This window comes from Globicephala melas, chromosome 13 (assembly GCF_963455315.2).
Source record: "Globicephala melas chromosome 13, mGloMel1.2, whole genome shotgun sequence".
NCBI lineage: Eukaryota > Metazoa > Chordata > Mammalia > Artiodactyla > Delphinidae > Globicephala > Globicephala melas.
In genome coordinates, this window is record NC_083326.1 from 15,520,885 (window position 1) to 15,541,028 (window position 20,144).

A 20,144-nucleotide genomic window follows, 5' to 3' on the forward strand; every position below is an offset into this window, starting at 1 on the left:
GTGAGACTATTAGACACACAAGCAAGAGTGAAGATGTCAGTTGCGGAAGTTACATTTTGCTGGATAGGATGTTTGCTATATCAGAAACAAATAGTTGATACCCCGAGAGAAATGCAAAGAAGATGGTTCCTGTTCCCTGAGTGACATTTTGACTGGTCCTCTGGACAGTCTCTCTCTAGAAAATCTCAGGATATGAATTTCCTGGTAAGTAGTAAAGTTCAGTTTTTTAGTCTGAGTTATTAGTGTGCAGATTGGGAGCCCAGCTCCAGGATTGGAATCATTTCAACACTACCCAAAACAGCCCAGAGCACGTAGTCGAAAAAAGACACAGACAAGTATGTGAAAAGTTTCCTGAATATAAATTAGAACTTCAATCTGCTTGAAGGTGAAGAAAGTAAACTATTAAAGGAAAGTTAAATTGAACTCCAATGTGATTCCTTACAAATTTTGAACTTTGCCACAGCAAAACTTACAGTTATAAGAAAATTAGATACACTGCTGCAACGTTTTGAAGTAAAATTAATTTTAGGGCAATATATTTCAAGGTTAAAGGGATAGGGAAATGATTAGATATGAAATTGAAAGGATCAGTCTGTGTCAGATGTTAATATAATTTAACTAGCTATCAAAAGAGAAAGGTGGTAGAAATTTAAACTTTAAAACCAAGAACTAAACATTTATGAGAAGTGACTGCTTTGCTATGTGGGAAAACTGTGGTTTATTTTAACTGTTTAGTTGTCATTGGGATTTTAATGATGCACAGGGATTTATAGATGTGAAATGCATGTAAAAATAACCTGCACAGTTTACTGCTAGTTTTAATTTTTATTGCTTGATTATGGCCCTTTATTTAAACATGCATAGAGTAATACTTTAAAAAACATATCTTTTGAGACTATATGATGCACTTTATATGTTATATAAATTATCACACAAAAATCATTTTATAAATCTTGCTTCATTATTTGGAATCCCATTATTATGAAACTTAATCATTTTTTGTGTGAAGAAAATATAGATTCTTGGTTTAAACAGAAATAGTGGAAAGAATACATGGAAGATGCAAAGACAAAGGATTTAAGAGAGGGTTCTTTACCTTTGAATTTTTCTCATTTTAATGAATGGATATCTCCATTGGATAGCTCCATGGGTATCTCCTACCATAATCTGAGGTAATGGAAAAGCATGCGAGATGGAATTAACGAGAACCAAATTTAAGTCCTAATTCTACCATTTAATGGGTCTCCGTTGTCTGAAAATAATAATGTCTACTCCATGGAATTGAAATAGGATCAAAAATGTAATGTGCGTAGAAGCTGAAATTGACAGAACACTGGCAGAAATGAGCCTCATTGAAATGGACATCCGTAGGCTTGCTATGTAAACTTTGTTCTTCTTGGAACTAGAAGCCTAATTCTAATAGGTAATGGATTTTCTTAATCTGTGTTTTTGTGCAGAGCCTGGGGCCAGAGTTTATAGATTAACACTTTATTAGGGCATGCCCTGCAGAGGAGCAGGATTGGGGGAAATGAAGGGAGTCAGGACAGGGCAGAGGGTAACATGAAGGGCATTTTAGACCTGGCTACCACTTAGTATAAACAGAGGTGAGTGCATGATCTCCTGGGATATATGGCCCCCTGTAAGTGACTGCTTCTAACATCAGTCCCTCTGGAGGGAGCAAGGGGAACAAATTTATTCTCAACCAGGTCTCTTACAGCCGAAGGACTGCACGATGGGATGTTAAGTTCCCCACACATAATAACTGGGCATTCTTGGCATTACCAGCTGATTCCATGACTTGTGATACTAAGGGCAAAAGGAAGACCCTGGGGCTGAAGGTCAGAGACTGCAAGTGTGGGTGGGAGGCGACTCTCCATTGGGTTGTGGGTGAGTCAGAGTTAAAGTGGTCACAGTGGTGGCTGGGCCTGAATAACATCCAAAGGCCTTAGAGACAGAGAAAGCTGAGGACATCTGAAGTGGCACATACGTGGTCCCTGATACCGGCATCATATATAATTACACTTAGAGAGATCTTTACAATTTTTTTAAGAACAAATAAAAGGATTTCTTGAGAACAACTGAACCCATTTTTTGATTTCAGAGCTCACTGCACATGCATCACTGTTTATTGCATAGGATACATATAGAGAAAAGCTTAGAGCCTTCTTTTAAATCCCAGCTTCTTTCTCTGGAGCTAATTTCACAGGGAGACTCAGAGGAGACTCCCCGTAACAGTGCTCTCTGAATTCTTTTCCATGGGGCCCATGTGGTTCCTGTAACGTCTGCTTGCTTCAAGCTGTTATTGAAAACATAACCGTATTTAGCCTTTTTTTGGGGTGTGTTTGCTCACAGTACAGTCTTTAGGTGAAAAACATTTATCAGTTTTTAGAAAAGGCTCTTTCAGGTTCTGCAAGATACTGTCTGTAGCTCTAGATATCTGTCTTTCTAACTTGTCCCCTAGGAAATGTGTAAATATTTTCTTGATAACTGGACATTTTCTGTCCCAAACACTGTTGTGTGTGTGCTGAGGGGACGGAGCTACTTTCAAATTCCTTTTGGTGGAAAATGAAATTCCCAGCTACCTCACAAAAACATGGAAACCTTGATACTTCCTTTGTAGAACTAACGCACTCTAGATCTGGAAGGGACCAGTCAGAACATATAAAACGTAACCATTTCTTGCACAGTCTATTATAGCATACAGAAGTGTGTAGAATCTCATCTAGCACATGATTTTATTTATCCTCTTCCATGTAATATAATTCACAGTAGAATTTCTATATTATAGGTTTACCTATGAAATAGCTCCAGTATGTACTGTCATGGAAACAATTCTTCTTAAGAAAATGTGTGAAATTACTGGCTGGAGAGAAACAGAAGCAGATGGAATATTTTCATCTGGTAAGGAAAATGTTTATGAGCGAAAAGAAATATCAGGAGACACTCAAAATGTATTTCAACTAATATGACTGTTTTCCAGAGATAAATGTTCATAAGCCGTTGTGTTGGTTATAATTATAAAGAAAGTTTTTAGAAATCTTAAAGTTGTGAATTGTGTTGTTTGAGCTTTCTCTTAACACTTTCAAGGAAGGCTATTTTAAAAATGACATCAGTGATTTGGCACAATTTTAGTTTCAGAAAACTCTCAAATTGTCATGATTTCAATCCACATTTCTGATTTTGGAAACTAGATTAACAGTCACGATTTCTCTTCCATAGGTGGGAGTATATCAAACCTCTATGGTATATTAGTAGCTCGTTATAGGCAATATCCAGAGATAAAAACAAAAGGCATGACAGCACTTCCATGCATTGTATTGTTTGTTTCTGAACAAGTAAGTATAAAGTTTAGATTTTTCCAACTTTTAAGAGTCTTCTAAGATACACTGATAAAGTAATTGAAAGACTGAGACTATTAGCTTCATTTTTCCATTAAATATATTCAGTAATCTGTCTGGATCTATGGATTAATATTGGAAAGGGGAAAAACAACTTTCCAGTTGGTATAGACTCTATAGATTAGCAGTACAGATAAGTCAGTATTAAAATTTTATTTCAACATAGGAGAAACTAACAGAAAAAATGTGATTATAAATATAAAACATTTTGCTACCTATACCATAAAAAAAGCAAGACAGAAAATTCAAAGATATAATGGTTCACTTTAAAGTTGAATTAAAAGAACGAGAATGTGTTTAATGTTTTCTTTTTCCAGTTAGGACTGTAAGAGTCGGTTGACAAGAAAGCTTTGTTTTTATAGGTCCTCAGCCAGATGTTTCTGATACTGACAATATATCCATTGAGGTCTCCTTTAGTTTTAATGTTCCAACCCTGTGCCTAGTAACAATACGTATTTTTAAAAAATCAATTCATCCCTCTAATAAATCCAATCACTTTTTTCTTTTCTACCATGGTAACAGTTATAATCTTAAAGTGTAATTGTAGTCCCAGCTTGCGAATTCTATCTAAAAGTACTTGGAAATACAGGGTTTTCTTTAAAATGTCCCCATGTTTGCAATGTCTTTCCTTTGCCAAACTCAAATTGGCATTATATAAATGTATATTATCAAATTAGAGACCACTGCTGCATATTTAATGTAATTTACTATAAAACTTAATACAATTGAAGATGCTTGTTTACAAATGTCATTTTCATCATTTCACATATACTTTTTAAATATAATGAGCAAATAAGCTGAAATTCCACAATACAGATTAAAAAAGAACATTTCCTATTTCATCTATGCATTCTCCATTGAAATGAAAATATATGGTTAGGATTTTAAATTTCTCTACTTGTTTCTCTCATATATCTGGTCTTTTCCGGGCAGCTAAAAATAACCCAGGCCAAGTTTATCTTTGAGCTGTCACCTCCATCTTACTGATACTGTTTACATTATGCAAATGCTACAAGGAGATAGTAGTCACCTAGAAGGCAAGAAATCAAAGTTGATGTCAAAGTCAACATTAAAAACTGCAAGCAGAGTAAGAATTGATTCATTTCTTCAGGCCTCACTCTTTAAAAAAAATTGGAAATTCAAGACTTAAACCTGTCCATAACATGTAAGGATTTACCTGGAGGATATTGTCACTAAATTTATAAATGACACGATTCATGTATATACAGAGAACGAGAATATTCAAACTCCTGCATTTAAAGAGTCGTGTTCTGTGACAGTGCCTCCTGGAAAGAGGTACTACAACCTTCTTCATCTCAACAAATGTAATGATAAGGGTCTGGAACTATGCCTTAAGAACTCTACTTGCGTGTGTGTGTGTGTGTGTGTGTGTGTGTGTGTGTGTGTGTGTGTGTCCATGCACAAACCCATGCAAAGCTATGCGTATAAGCCCTAGTGTGAGTGATGCACTAGTGTAAGTGATGATTTAAGGCGGGAGAATTAATACCTTTCTTGTTTTCATTTTTGCCCAAGGGTCAATATTCAGTAAAAAAAAGCTGCAGCAATCCTTGGTATGGGAACTGATAATGTAATTGAAGCAAAATGTGATGAAAGGTACGTCCTTAATACATTCTCAAAATTTTTTATTATCATGCTTGGTATGAAGATTAAAATCCCATTTTTCTATTATCCCAATTTTTAGCAAGAATACTCTCCCATATTAGTTTCAATAATTTTAACTAGAAGTAATTATGAAACAAGCACCAAGGTATCCTATCCTACTGTTAAGACTTCTTTACTAAGTATAGTCCTAAATCAGTGAGACTGTCACATATCCGTTCCTTGTTTTAAGTAGATCCAGTTAGCAATATAATGATGTTTAGAGATGAAAAATTCAACTGCATTAGAAATCTACAGAGTGAAAGTATATTTCCATTTGTCTTGAATCCTACTTTTCATAACTAAACTACATTACAAATACATATATTCTGGGAGATCATTTTGATGCATATCAAATGTATTTATACATTTATGCATATCAAATTCTGTGTTATAATCTGCAACTTATTCTTTTATTTTTTTTGGCTCTAGAATATATCTTAGGAATCTTATCCCATGAATTTATACAGACCTTCCTTATTCTTTTTTAATTACTTTGGAGTTTTCCATTTTATAACTAACATAATTTCACATATCTTATTTAAAAGGGTTTTCACCTAGATTTTGGTATTTAAGAACAATGCTTAAATGAATATAATTATATAAATATATTTGAGTGTCTGTGTTTTAATATTTCTCATGTGAATCTCTAGAGGTTGAATTATTGGTTCAAAGAATGTCTGCACTTACAATTTCATAAAGATTTTTATTTGCCCTTCAAACATTTTTCAGTTAATTGATACTCTTATCTACCTTGTGAAGCCTGAATATTATCAATACTTCTATACTTGAAAATTCTGATAGACAAAGGTGACGTTTAGTTATTTGGGACAATGTATAGCCAATATATGGACCAGCCAATTGTGTATTACCATGATCTGTCTGTTCATGTTTTTTGCCCATATTTTATTGGTGGTTTATTATTTATTGGCTTGTAAAAAAATATTTATATATTGAAAAGTTTTGAAATATAAAATATATGAATATAAAATATTTTGCAAATATGTTTTATGTTTATAATTCAATACTTATCTCAAGTCATTTGGTTTTCTTTATATAAATCCTGAACATTTCCTGAGAATCCCTCCCCCAGATACTTTATATCTTTTTTACTGCTATGAATAGGATATGTTCTATGTTTATTCAGAACAATTAGTTTTAAAAAATAGGAACCTAATTTTTGTAACCACCCATTTGCTCAACATTCTTATCATTTTCAAGAGTTTTTCAATAAACAATGTTAGGACTTCCAGGTATACAACCATATGTACTCAAATTAGGGTTTTTTTCTCCTCTTCTTTTTATCTATCTATCATCATCATTATAATCATCTAGCTAGCTAATAGGTATTTCTTCAGAAAAAAATACTATAATATTGATGGTAGTGAGCATCCTTATCTTGTTCCTGACTTTTAAGAGAAATGTTTCGTCTGAATCATCAATAGACAGGATTTTAGTCTGAAAACTGGATGGAGTAGAATATTGGCTTTTGGGTTTTTTTCCCAGAAATTCTCTGTGAAGAAATGTGAGGCCACCTGAATTTGTGTCATGTTCTTCCCCCACTCCCCCAATTTGGATACTTGATTTTTCTACCTTGATACTAAGAAGTCTTTATAATTAAAGGTTAATAATTAGGTAGATGAAAGAAAGAAAGGAAGGAAGGGAGGGAGGGAGGGAGGGAGGGAGGGAAGGAAAGAAAGAAAGAAAGAAAGAAAGAAAGAAAGAAAGAAAGAAAAAGAGAAAGAAAGAAAGAAAGAAAAGAATCATCTGTATCTTTCTTAGAAAAATCAGAATCTTCTGATTTGTAAGTAATGCTGATTTTAAGATGATTGAATAGTAAATTAAGCATTCTTTAACTCAAATAACACGATATTTAACATTGGTTTTAGACAATTAAACATTTACTTAATAGTTGTTTTTACACCTATAAATACCTTTGGGAGACAATAAAAACTAATTTTTTAATCTTGAATATTATGTATTCTTCTAATTGGTAGAATTGGTTTGTTTATTCACTGATAAGAAATCAATGTGTATTTGCATTTTTAAGGGGAAAGATGATTCCAGCTGAGTTGGAGAAAAATATATTACAAGCTAAAAGGAAGGTATGTTCTGAAGTTCCATATTTAACACACAAATGCATCTTAATTTTCTTCACCTTTTTTTTTTTTTTTTTGCGGTTTGCGGGCCTCTCACTGTTGTGGCCTCTCCCGTTGCGGAGCACAGGCTCTGGACGCGCAGGCTCAGCGGCCATGGCTCACGGGCCCAGCCGCTCCGCGGCATGTGGGATCTTCCCGGACCGGGGCACGAACCCGTGTCCCCTGCATCGGCAGGCGGACTCTCAACCACTGCGCCACCAGGGGAGCCCTCTTCACCTATTTTTGTTAGTGGAAAACAATTGATAATTGCTAAAGGAAATAAAATAATCCCTAAATGTAGGAAATTTCTTCTAAAACTGAAGTGAAATAATTAACATTGTAGTATTTCCTGATAATTTTGTTTCTGTTAACTATCAAAAGAAAAGTTATCAGGATATTTACTAATAAAGGGGTTTGGTCAGCTCTATTGTTGTGGTATGATTTTCTGAAAATAAATTCAGAGAGAAATAACAATAAATGAGACTCAGAGGTAGTGGTATTAGTTCATCTTATGGTTAAGCTACTTTTTCCATTACTGTAGGTACCTTTGAGTATTTGAAATTTTTAAGTACTTAATGCCCTTAGTCAAAGTTATCCAGCTTCCTGATGTCCAGAAGTGTAACGGTTAAGTAACAATATTAGCATAGGAGTGGACTTCATGGGATTGTAAGAATGATGCAGCTTTTGTCATCACCAGGGCCAAACTCCTTTTTGTGTCACTGCCACAGCTGGCAGCACAGTGTTCGGGGCCTGCGACCCACTCCACGACATCGCAGATATTTGTGAGATGCACAAACTCTGGATGCATGTGGATGTAAGTCACGTCCTTGAGTCTGGATCATGGTTCACCTTTTTAAAAAGATGTATCCTATGAATAGTCCTTAAAATTTTTTAATTGACATTGCAGGCAAGACAAAAATTTCTGTAACCCTAATTTTTATAAAGAATAAATATCAAGAAAGAATAGTCTTATTTGCATAAATTATCTTAAATTAGACTTAATACACTATCATGGAATGAGCTACAAATGTATCTAGTGTTTAAAAAAAGTCTAAACCTCTATTAATATTCAACCAACAATTTAGAAAATCAGTTTAAAGAAATAGTTAAAACAATTTTAAATCAAAAGGACTTAGCCCATTACTCTAATATACGTTTCTTAATTAATAGCTATTATGGAAATCAAAAGTTTTGATGCTATTAGTTTGGTACAGTGACTTTGGGCAAAAATGTCTTTGGCTTTGGACAAATTTAAAGTTATATAATACGGTAGATATTTTAATTTTTCTGTAGTATTGCCAAATCTGATTCCAACTTTTAAAAATTTCTGTCTCTGGAAATTACACAGAAGGTATCTCTTTGAATTAATTAGAAAAAAACTTTACTATGTCATGAATAGACAATGAAAACTAATAGGAGGAAATTTTTAAATGCATTGTTCTTCTAAGTAGGATAATTATAGCCAAGTTTATAATTATCTTGAATAACAATTAAATCTTCATCAACTTTTGAAATAAAATTAACATAGGAAAAAGCATGAAGTGCTATGTAAAAAGAAATAGAGGGCTTCCCTTGTGGCGCAGTGGTTGAGAGTCCGCCTGCCGATGCAGGGGACACGGGTTCGTGCCCCGGTCCGGGAGGATCCCACGTGCCGCGGAGCGGCTGGGCCGTGGGCCATGGCCACTGAGCCTGCGCGTCCGGAGCCTGTGCTCCACAATGGGAGAGGCCACAACAGTGAGAGGCCCGCGTACCGCAAAAAAAAAAAAAAAAGAAATAGGAACACAAATCCTTTGTATCTGTTACAGGCAGCTTGGGGAGGTGGATTGTTGCTGTCCAGAAACCACTCCTATAAACTCAGTGGCATTGAAAGGTGAGACCTGGGCCATTGCTTGTGCAAGCGAAAGAACCTATTTATGCTTCTATTTTCTTTCATTAGACGGTGAGCACTAACTGGGGCTGTTTTGTCACCTAGGGCCAACTCTGTGACCTGAAATCCACATAAACTCATGGGTATTCTCCTTCAGTGCTCTGCTATCCTGACTGGGGAAAAAGTAAATAATTTCTATTTTCAAGTAGGGACATAATGGATGTCTTGGTAATGATTAGCTTCATTGTGAATGTTCAAAACCAAACTAATTGTGGCCTCATTGAATTAACGTAGTGCAGCACCATTTGCCCTGTTGAAGAAAACTGATCCTTCCCTTTTGATCTTTTTATTTTATGATATAGTCCTTTTATTTAAGTTAAAATATTGCAATTATTTTTTCCCATTCAAATACTAACTGCTTTCTTAGGGCAAGTTTGAATTGCTCTTTAAAAAATCTAATTAAGATATTTAACTCTTCTTATTTCTTTGAATCTGCCTTCTCTGTCATAGTGCAAGTTTTCATCATCTCTGATTGGAATTGTTTCCCCTCAATATCTTTCAGCTTTTAGGTAGTCCTTCATCTATGACCAGTGTCATTTAGCAGGGAAGATGGACCTGAGGTTAATCTCATTCATTTTCAAATCTTTGCTCTAACATGTATGAGCTTTGTGATCTCTAACCTCTGCTATACTCTCCAACTTATCTATTACAATTCCCTCTTTATTCCCTTATAAATTATCACCAATTAAGCAAGAATTGAAGGATTATAGGTTTACAGTCCCTTATTTACAATTTTAAAATTTAAAGACATTCTGAACAATTAATTTTTTTGTAGTTCATCAGGTGACAAAACCAATCCTGACCTGTTGTGAGGCTCATATTGACTCTATGTACCCACTTAATGTAGATATTCATACTTCACTATAGAAATGTTAATGAATTTGATTATGACATACAGCCCCAGACCCCAATGAAATGCTGCATTATCGTCTATATATGGACTAAACTACTTATTATAAAAAAATCTGTATTTTGACACCCACCTGTTGGCAAGGTTTTCAGAGAAAGGATGTGAATTTATTTATTTATTTAACATCTTTATTGGACTATAATTGCTTTACACTGGTGTGTTAGTTTCTGCTGTATAACAAAGTGAATCAGCTATACATATACATATGTTCCCATATCTCTTCCCTCTTGCATTCCCTCCCTCCCACCCTCCCTATCCCACCCCTCTAGGTGGTCACAAACCACCTAGCTGATCTCCCTGTGCTATGCGGCTGCTTCCCATTAGCTATCTACCTTACGTTTGGTAGTGTATATATGTCCATGCTACTCTCTCACTTTGTCACCACTTACCCTTCCCCCTCCCCACATCCTCAAGTCCATGCTCTAGTCTAGTAGATCTGTGTCTTTATTCCTGTCTCACCCCTAGGTACTTCATGACCTTTTTTTTTTTTTTTTCTTAGATTCCATATAGATGTGTTAGCATACGGTATTTGTTTTTCTCTTTCTGACTTACTTCACTCTGTATGATAGACTCTAGGTCCATCCACCTCACTAAAAATAACTCAATTTCGTTTCTTTTTTTTTTTTGCGGTACGCGGGCCTGTCACTGTTGTGGCTTCTCCCATTGCGGAGCACAGGCTCCGGACGCACAGGCTCAGCAGCCATGGCTCACGGGCCCAGCCGCTCTGTGGAATGTGGGATCCTCCCGGACCGGGGCACGACCCTGTGTCCCCTGCATCGGCAGGCGGACTCTCAACCACTGCGCCACCAGGTAAGCCCAAGAGCAGCATATATTGTCTCTCCAAACACTATGACAACAGCAGGACATGTCTACACCCTCATTCTGCCCCTTATTTATAATTTTTAACTGTCCCTTATTTAAAATTTAATTTAAATAATTGACATGCTTTTAGGAAGCTATTCCTATCACCTTCTTCCTAGTACTCTATAGGAAGATGGGCATTAGGTTCTGTTCAGATGAAAGCTTTGCCATGAACTAACAACATCTTTAATATATTGGGGACCTGGTCCTCTCCATTACATTACCCACCCATGGACCCTAAGGGACTCTCTCAGATGTCAGTATCAGAGGCAGTTAGAGCTGGTTAGATTTTTATTTGGTAGATATGGAATTCCTAGTACAAAACACTAATAGAAAAATACGTTCTGTAACATGAATCACAGAGGCAAATTCATGATCCTACTTTGGTTAGTCTATAATATATTTGCAATAATATATTGGTTAGTCTATAATATATTGGCATTAATATATTGGTTACTATATAATATATTGGCAGCATTTTCTCTTCTAAATTTATCTCTTTCATCAACTGCTTTTTCCTAACCTTATAATCACCTAGTTCAAAACAAGCATTAAAAAAACCACTTTGAATAGTGTATCGACATTGGTAACTCACCTTAAATTCTTTTGATAATGAGGCATTGAAATAATGAATACATTCATTCAATAGTAATGGATCTACCATTCATTGAACATGTATTAGGCTAGGAAGCTTTACGTATGTTATTTAGCTTATGTTTCCCAACAGTTGTGCTGGTTATATCTGTTAGATAGGTAAAGAAATTAACTTGCGAGTGGATGAAGAGAACTACATCTAAGGAGCAAAGGTGACAACTCACCTAAATCCAAAATATATTTTTTTCCACAAATTCATATTGTCTTTCTTAATACAATTCATAGCACCATGGGAATGCCAAAACTCACCTGGGTAGTGATGAAAAGCAGGCCCATCATCTTTTGCATATGGAGACTGCTTCATAAAAATGGTGTATAAACAGATGTTATATAAGTAGGGCCACTCCTGGGAATAGGAAAAAAAATTCAGCGTACCGTGAAATGGGAATTCTTTTATATTATAGAACATTTTTATATACAAGAAATCAGGTTCAGGTAAATACCCATGATGGGCTTGAATGGGAGGAGTCGACTTGCAAGTTTGTAGCATGATTTATAACTAGTAAATATTTAAACATCTGCTATGTGAGTCTCCATCAGTACTCTTCACAAAATAATGGGCATTAAGAATGAAGTCCAGAGATAGAAATGAAAGATTTCATAGTTTTTCTCATTTGCTATAATTACAGAATGAATACTTCATTGATAGTAGGATGAGGAGCCACCTTTAATGAAATTCATATTTCTTAAAAATAAAATTAGTTACCTAAAATACTGTGATAGGTTACAAAAGTAAGTAAGAAGAAAATCATATAGTAATGTAAGATTCTACAAACATCGATTATTATGCAGAAGCAAATCGAATGTAAAAGCTTCTTTTTGGTTGGATTTTCTACATGGGTTGGACTGGTTTTATATTCATAAAATGACTGTGTTTGGCCAGGAGAGTGCTATAGGGAGCTTAATTGTCCAAGAGCCCATCTGCTTCTCTTAAATTCATAACTGCATTTGCCCTGAGGCTGTGCTTTCCAGAGTTTTCTCCCAGTCAATCACTGATTGAGCACGGCAGGGATTCTAAGGCATTCCCATTCCTGAGAGACAGGAGACTCTCTTGATAGCTGAGTTGGTGTGAAGAGTTCCCAAGGGCCTTTCTGAATTTTACTTAGATTTCATCATACTCCAGGACGCTTCTTCCCCACCTTTCCCCACCTGTTTCCTTCACTTAGGGTCAGACTTATGCACAGTCTGAAAGCTCTCCCAGTCTGACTGGCTCCTTCCCACTGTCTTTCACACAGGTACTTCACTAATGAAGTCCTTGCACCTTTAATCTCATCTTGGTGTCTGCCGTTTGGAGGACCTGGGCTAACAGAGTCCAATTAAGTTCAGAATAGAAGTGCCGTTGTCTTTACTATTCAATCTTTGTAGATTTTTTTCAAGAAACTTAAAGATACATTCACGAGGAGGATGCATATCCTGATACTTTTCATGGCCAATTTAGTATGCATTGAATGCCACCAAAAGCTCTATGTGGAAAATTGCTGAAGAGTAATAAACTCTATGCCAAGTATTTCAATGATATTTAGCCCCATTTCTTCAGAATCAGAGTAGGAATATTCTTCATCAATAATTTCTATTAACTTTTCTGCAATTTTTTCTTCCTCTAATTACTTACAGCTTCTCCCTGAACCAGACTGCCCTCAAAGAAAAATATCAAATGATAAAGTGGTTAGCTCAAAATATTAGTCCACTGCTATTTAATCATGTCTATTCTTAAGCATTTCAAAGACTAGTAATGCCTTCTCCAAACCAATATTTTTACAAAATTGTGAAAGTTGGGAGCATCTGACCAAATGTTCGTACAATCAAAGCTTTTTACACATTTTGATTCATATATATTTCTTGTGGAGAAAAATAAGGCTTTGAAAAAGGATAAAAAGTTGCGTGCTAGGGTTAAGTATTTATAATTTTAAATAGTATGGTAATTGTCAATAAGAAGGTTACATTTGTGCAAAAATCTGAAGAAAGTGAAGAGGAGATCACGCTAATAGTTAGCTGTGTAGCAAGAGGGAATCTCAATTTAAAATCTTAGAGACTGAAGCACACCTGTTGCATCTAAGACACAACAAGGAGATCAATGTGGCTAACATGGAATGAGCTGTTCATATGAGGAAATAATGTAAGAAAGAAAATGAAAGGGTTCCTCCGTCATTACTCTTTCTTAGAACTCCATTGCCTTTGGTCTCTGTTGAAAACAAGTTCTGATTTAAACAGAAAGTGTAGCCTCTTGGGGGCTCCGAGCATCCCCGCTTACTTAGTTGTAGGTGTAGCATCCTTACCTCGTGCTATTTGCATTGTCACTGAGTTGCCACATATGGTAGGACCAGTGGAATCCCATGCTCATTGTGCAATGCAAAGGCTATGTGTGCCTGGGGAGGCAAGGAGTGGCAGACATATATGTTGTCTGTATCTCCTTAGCTCATAGGCATAATCCATTGTCCCACTGGACTTCATTTTCAAAACACAAGTCCAAAATGAAATTTTAAAGAATTTCAGGACAGCGACAGCAGAGCATTACGTTAAGCCTGAAGCCCTTCTGAATGTGGGCCCTGTGTGACTGCACAGGTTGTGTGCTCATGAAGCCAGCTCTGATCACAAAGGCTTAAGTATTGAGAAGACACTGAAGTACCACCTCATATGGCTGTCAAGGCTCTACACTACACAAGCCTAGAGTAACTATGAACACATACCCTCAGCATGGACATACATGGAACGTATGGACAGAAGCAAAGAGACCAGTTAGGAAGCAATTTCAGTAATGCAGTGGACAGTGATTGGGCCAGCATAGTGGCAGTGAATAGGTTAAGATATATTAGATTCTAATTACGTTTTAAAGGTAAATCCTGTGGAATTTTCCAAAATATTAGATGTGGGGAGTGAGAAAAAGAAAGAGGGTCAAGGATAAGAAAACTTTGATGTTTTGGGCCTTAGCAACTAAAGGATAAAACTGATGTATTACTGAGATTGGGAAGACTGGGAGAAACAAGTTGGTGCAGACAGGTCAGGAGTTCACTTTTGGACATTGATTTTGAGACGTTTATTAGTTATGTGAAGCAGGAGACTGAGGTTCAGAGATGAGGTCTCAGACGGAAATGAAAGTGGGAGAGTCATCAACCTGTATATACTGCTTAGAGCCATGAGACAAGTGGAAATCACCAAGGGAAAGACGGTGAGTGGAGACAGATTGGTCGATTTTTCTGTGCCTCCATTATCCACTTTATAGGATTCTTCTAAGAGTAAATTAAACTAAGAGTACAAAGCACTAAACTACATACCTGATATACTGCTGAAGCTCAACAATTGTCAGTTTTAAGATGCACTATGCCAGCCAGTATGCCAAGGGCTTTATTTGTCATATTTCTTATTTTAAAAATTTGCTCTGCATACTAGACAGATAAAAAATTCATGTCAAAATATTTATCAAACATTTGTAGATCTAGGCAACCAAACTTAGAAAGGCTGAGTAACTTGCCTCAAGTTCCACAGACAGTAGGGAGTAAAAGCAGGTTGAGGGGATAGAAATAAGAATGCAGTGAGAATATATAATACCTACTGTTAGTAAGATAATAATCACATTTATTTAAATAAGTACATTTAAATAAATTTAATACATTTCAGGAACTTCTTCAGTGTAATTTAAAGGTACTTACTTGAATGAAGCTTTTGATTTTTTTTAACTACAGGGAACCTATGGCTTTGAGGCACAGATCAACAGATATATGGAACTTGCAAAATACTTTTATAAAGTTTTAAAGAGAAAAGATAACTTTAAGCTAGTATTTGATGCAAAGGTAAGGACTCGATTAGTGGGCTTTTTTTGTGAGAGTGAGTTTAAAGTATCTATACTTTCTTTGCTGAGTTTTTGTTTTGTTTTGTTTTGCGGTACACGGGCCTCTCACTGCTGTGGCCTCTCCCGTTGCGGAGCACAGGCTCCGGACGCGCAGGCTCAGCGGCCATGGCTCACGGGCCCAGCCGCTCCGCGGCATGTGGGATCTTCCCGGACCGGGTCACGAACCCGTGTCCCCTGCATCGGCAGGTGGACTCTCAACCACTGCGCCACCAGGGAAGCCCTTTGCTGAGTATTTTTTTTACTTGAATATGTTACCTATCCAATACTTTGAGATAATTTAAAAGTTATATGTAAAAATTATTTTAAATATTTTATCTAAATGCAAAACATTTCGGTTTTAAAAACTTTTCCATTTGAGTTCTCTTTCTTACAGGCCGAGGGTCCAAAAGATTAATTTGATGATTATACTCAATTTTTAAATTTTTGAGATGAAACTCTTTGGTTATAATTGCTTTTCTGATTTTGATGGCACTGAATTAAGAGTAATTTAATTGTTCCTAGTTTTTTTCTTGTATGTTAGAGAATGCAGTTGGGTTTCTGGATAGTAGATGACATAAGAAAAAGTGGGCTTTAAATTATATGATAATCCTTGGTTAATCATTATTAAAGTACTAAGTAGATATTAATGAAAAAATGGAGAGTTTTGCTAGTATTCTATCCATCTTCCTCTGCAAGGCCCAGTCAGCCAACCCAATGGCATGCTTTAAGTCATGCTAGTAAGAGTAACTATTAGGAAACAAAGGTGCTTGGTCTTTTTTCTACATTGTCTCCCTCTGATTGTATTATTTCTATTTTTGGTTAGTCTCGCTCAGTCTTAAGTGGAAACTAGAAGTAAAGAAATCTGTTTGTTTTTAATACTGTACATTCTCTGATCATTTATCTGCCTCTCTGAAATGAGCTTTCATAAATTGATTTAAGTAAAGTTCTCTTATACCCCTTTATCTATATAAAAGACATCTAGTCACTGAAGCCAGAACCTTGAATTCATCTTGAAGACCTAGCAAAGATCAATTCTATCTTTTGAAGATTTGGGAAATTTAAACTCTTCTATCTGTACCCGTGGCCACTGCTTCAGTGAAGTCCTCTCCATTCTCTCCTGAATTACTATAACATTCTATTAACTAATATTCTCCTCCCCTCAATTGTTCTCTCCCCTAATTGATTGTCCTGAATGACCTTACTCAAATATAAAATTGGCACTGCCATTAAAATATTTAATATATTTTGAGGAATGGGCATGGGATGGATGGCTGAAGACTGGGCACTGTGAGGACACCATTTCCTTTATCTCTGTATTTGGTGCCTGATACATGTATTAGATCCTCAAAAACTATTTTAAAATATATTAAAAGTTAAATTAAATACTTCTGGGATAATTAAGGAATTAGGTAGGGCTTTAAGGATACTTATAAAATTACTAAAGAATTAGGTAAAACTTTAAGAATACTTGTAAAATTTTAATTTTTTTTTTTTTTTTTTTTTGCGCTACGCGGGCCTCTCACCGTTGTGACCTCTCCCGTTGCGGAGCACAGGCTCTGGACGCGCAGGCTCAGCGGCCATGGCTCACGGGCCCAGCCGCTCTGTGGCATGTGGGATATTCCCGGACTGGGGCACGAACCCGTGTCCCCTGCATCGGCAGGTGGACTCTCAACCACTGCGCCACCAGGGAAGCCCTAAACTTTTAATATTTGATTTAGCCTGAGTTCACCAATGTCTGCTTCTGGACTTAAACATATCCCAAAAAGTTTGGAAGAGATCAAGAACTGCAAAAGGTAAGTTTGTGTGTATGGTGTGGTATTTATCATTTTAATATTGCCTTTGAAATAATGTGTCTGGGTTAGTTTGATTGGTTAGTGGAAGGCGGTAATGTGGTCTTAAGCCATTTTTTAAAAATATTTGTATGGAACCAAGTGAAATCTCAACCCACCAGTCATTTTGCAAATTAATCTAGTCATCCTTTATATAATTGAAAAATATTTTTTGAATGCTAATATTCAATCTACTGAGTTTTTTACCCTTTGGTTAATTCATTCATCAGTTAATGCTTGCCATATGTTCCAGAGGATTTAGAGGTATAAAATGAATAAGACAGAATCTGAGTTCTAAGCTAGAAGGCTTAGTGGGGAGAAGATAAGAATAGAAATAATTACAATTTTTATGAGCAATAGAAGATGTACTTGGAGAAGAATTATCACATTTGAAATATTTATCATAAGGTCATCTGAGCAAGAATCTAGGAGAGATTTTATTACAGATCAGTGATCAATACTGAAAAAAATCCAAATAAATGTCATAGCAATGAGAAGATTTAATCTTTACCCTAAGAATGTATATTAAAATAAAGAGAATTGCCACTATTACATGTTATTTAGCTATACATTTACTGTAAGTTTTTAACCTATCTTAAGCATGCATTATATACATACATTTTATAATAGTATCACCACCACTTTTGAGTTGACCAACATCACAACTACTCATCTTAGGCAATGTGATCCGCCCTAGGAGAAGTTGAACATAAACTATCTGATATCAGTGTTTAAGGGCATCAACTTTTTATGTCATCAGAAAATTTCACTGGGCTTATAAGTCTTAAGAGAAAATAGAGAATTTTTTTGGTTTTGTTTTGCTTTTTGATAATACCCCTTGTTTAAATATTTTGTGGTTTGAGGCAAGTATTGAGTGAAGCTCTTAATTTTTTTTCTTAACATGTAAGTGTTACCTTTTACTAGGGTAATTACTACCAGCTGAGAGTTTGCGGAGTACACGTTTACAGAGAGCGAGCTATTTCCTGGAGATACACACACTCACCAGAGAGCCGTCCCTCTCAGAGATCTGCGCATGCTCCTGGATGGAGGGCAAAGGGGAAATATAAAGCAGTTTTTAATAATATTGCAGGCAATAACTAATACCTTTTATTTTATGGTCATGTTGATTAATTAAAATATTAAAGAAGGACATTAAATGAAATGTCTGACCATATAATGACTATATAAGCATATATATATATATATATATATATATGTATATGCCCTGCCATATATAAAAACTTACGGGAAAATTAAGTAATGGAGAGCATCTGTAGCATTTTAAAGGTAAACTGTGCAGGAGTAGAAGTTTCGAGAAGAGGAACACATTCAATAGTTACAGAATACCCTCCTCTTCCTTTCCGAGCCTCAGTACCACTTTGTCTTATAATAATAACCCAAGGGCGTAATGTGATCTAATGTCACGTGCATGGTATTGTTTTAGGAGCTGTGCAAGATAAACAGATAGAATTTGTCTCTGTAAAATTTACAAAGAAACTATGTTTTGCTGCAAAACAGTGACCTTGTAGAAAAACTCAAGATGTATTGTAATGATTCAAAGAGCAGAAGTTAGAATACCAAAAGATACTACTGCTTTTCCATTTTCTATTTCATTTTAGCTCTCCCAGATACTTCTACTTGAATTGCCATATAAATAAAATGTCACACAACCTTCTTTAATGTATTCTAGCACACTTGCATTATTTTGTGAGTTTGGTAATCGTGAATCATGGAGTAACAAGAGCTACAGTATGAATATAGAACGTGCTGCCTTTTCTCTGTACGAAGCTGCTTCTTAAAAATTATCCCTGACAGTTTTAAATTGCCTGCAATTTACTTCAAGCTAATGATAGTTATGTAGCCATCTAGGATGTGGAACAGTATTTACTTGTAAAATTTCCTTTTAATGATATTTGCATTTATACACAGATTGCTCCAAAGATTAAAGCACAAATGATAGAGGAAGGCACAGCCATGCTAAACTACCAGCCTTATGGGGACAAAGTAAATTTTTTTCGAATGGTCTTTTCTAATCCTGCCACAGGACAAACTGATGTTGACTATGTTATTGATGAAATTGAAAGACTTGGGAAAGATTTATGATACTGCAATATGATTTTGAATACCAAAACTAAACACCAACTTTAAAGATTTACTGCTGAAGATAATAAGAAAGGAATATTATAAATGATATTCTTTCTTCAGAACGTTTGATTCTCTTTTATCCTATGTTATACAAGATGAATAAAGAACAGTGGGTCATTGAAGATTGATAGATAGATAGATAATAGATTCAATTTTGTTTATGTATTTGTTGTTTTCATTAATTCAATGAAAGATTATTGAAAATCCATTAACTGTCAGGGACTTTTCTTGGTGTGTTAGAATACGTCAGTAAATAAGAAAGACAAAAATCCTACCTCTTGTATAGAAAGAAGTTCCATTGTGAACATTTGGTAAGTTAACATATATTTACATGCTTGAATTAGTTGCATAAAGCCTTCCCGAGGTGAAATCATTTTCAGTAACATATGGTAGTGTTCTGTTTCTGTAAAAAATAAAATAATACTTATGATGTTTCTCTATTTCAATAAATCAGATGAACAAAACGTTCTGTATTTTGGAGCAGAGAGTCAGGGAAGAGAATGACAAGGGCTGACATATTTGCCTTTTGATCCCTGCATTTTTATTTAGAAGGAACTGTGGCTTCTACCAAGTTTCTATGCAATGATTTAATTCATTTTTTTCTGCAGTGCCATTTTTAATGTCTCTAAAGGTCAACAACAGTGGCATCGTTTTATAATTCTCCAAAAGTATATTGGCCATAATTCACAAAATGGAATCAGGTAGCTCCACAGTGATGATAAAATCAGTATTTTTCAGCTCCTTTTTTGAGATAATAGAGTTAACATTGAGCACTTACGGTATGCTACGAATCTTAA

General features: G+C 35.5%; 1 long non-coding RNA gene and 1 pseudogene across 1 annotated transcript in view; one reads left to right on the top strand and one right to left on the bottom strand.

Moving 5' to 3' along the window:
• The window catches only part of LOC115859305 (glutamate decarboxylase 1-like), a 40,780-nt pseudogene extending 21,475 nt beyond the window's left edge, over nt 1-19,305 (top strand).
• A 328-nt stretch (nt 19,306-19,633) lies between these two features.
• The window catches only part of LOC115859304 (uncharacterized), an 81,547-nt gene continuing 81,036 nt past the window's right edge, over nt 19,634-20,144 (bottom strand). Inside the window, exon 3 of the long non-coding RNA XR_009566393.1 lies at nt 19,634-19,750. This is a non-coding gene — a long non-coding RNA (uncharacterized lncRNA). The remainder of the gene's footprint in view (nt 19,751-20,144) is intronic.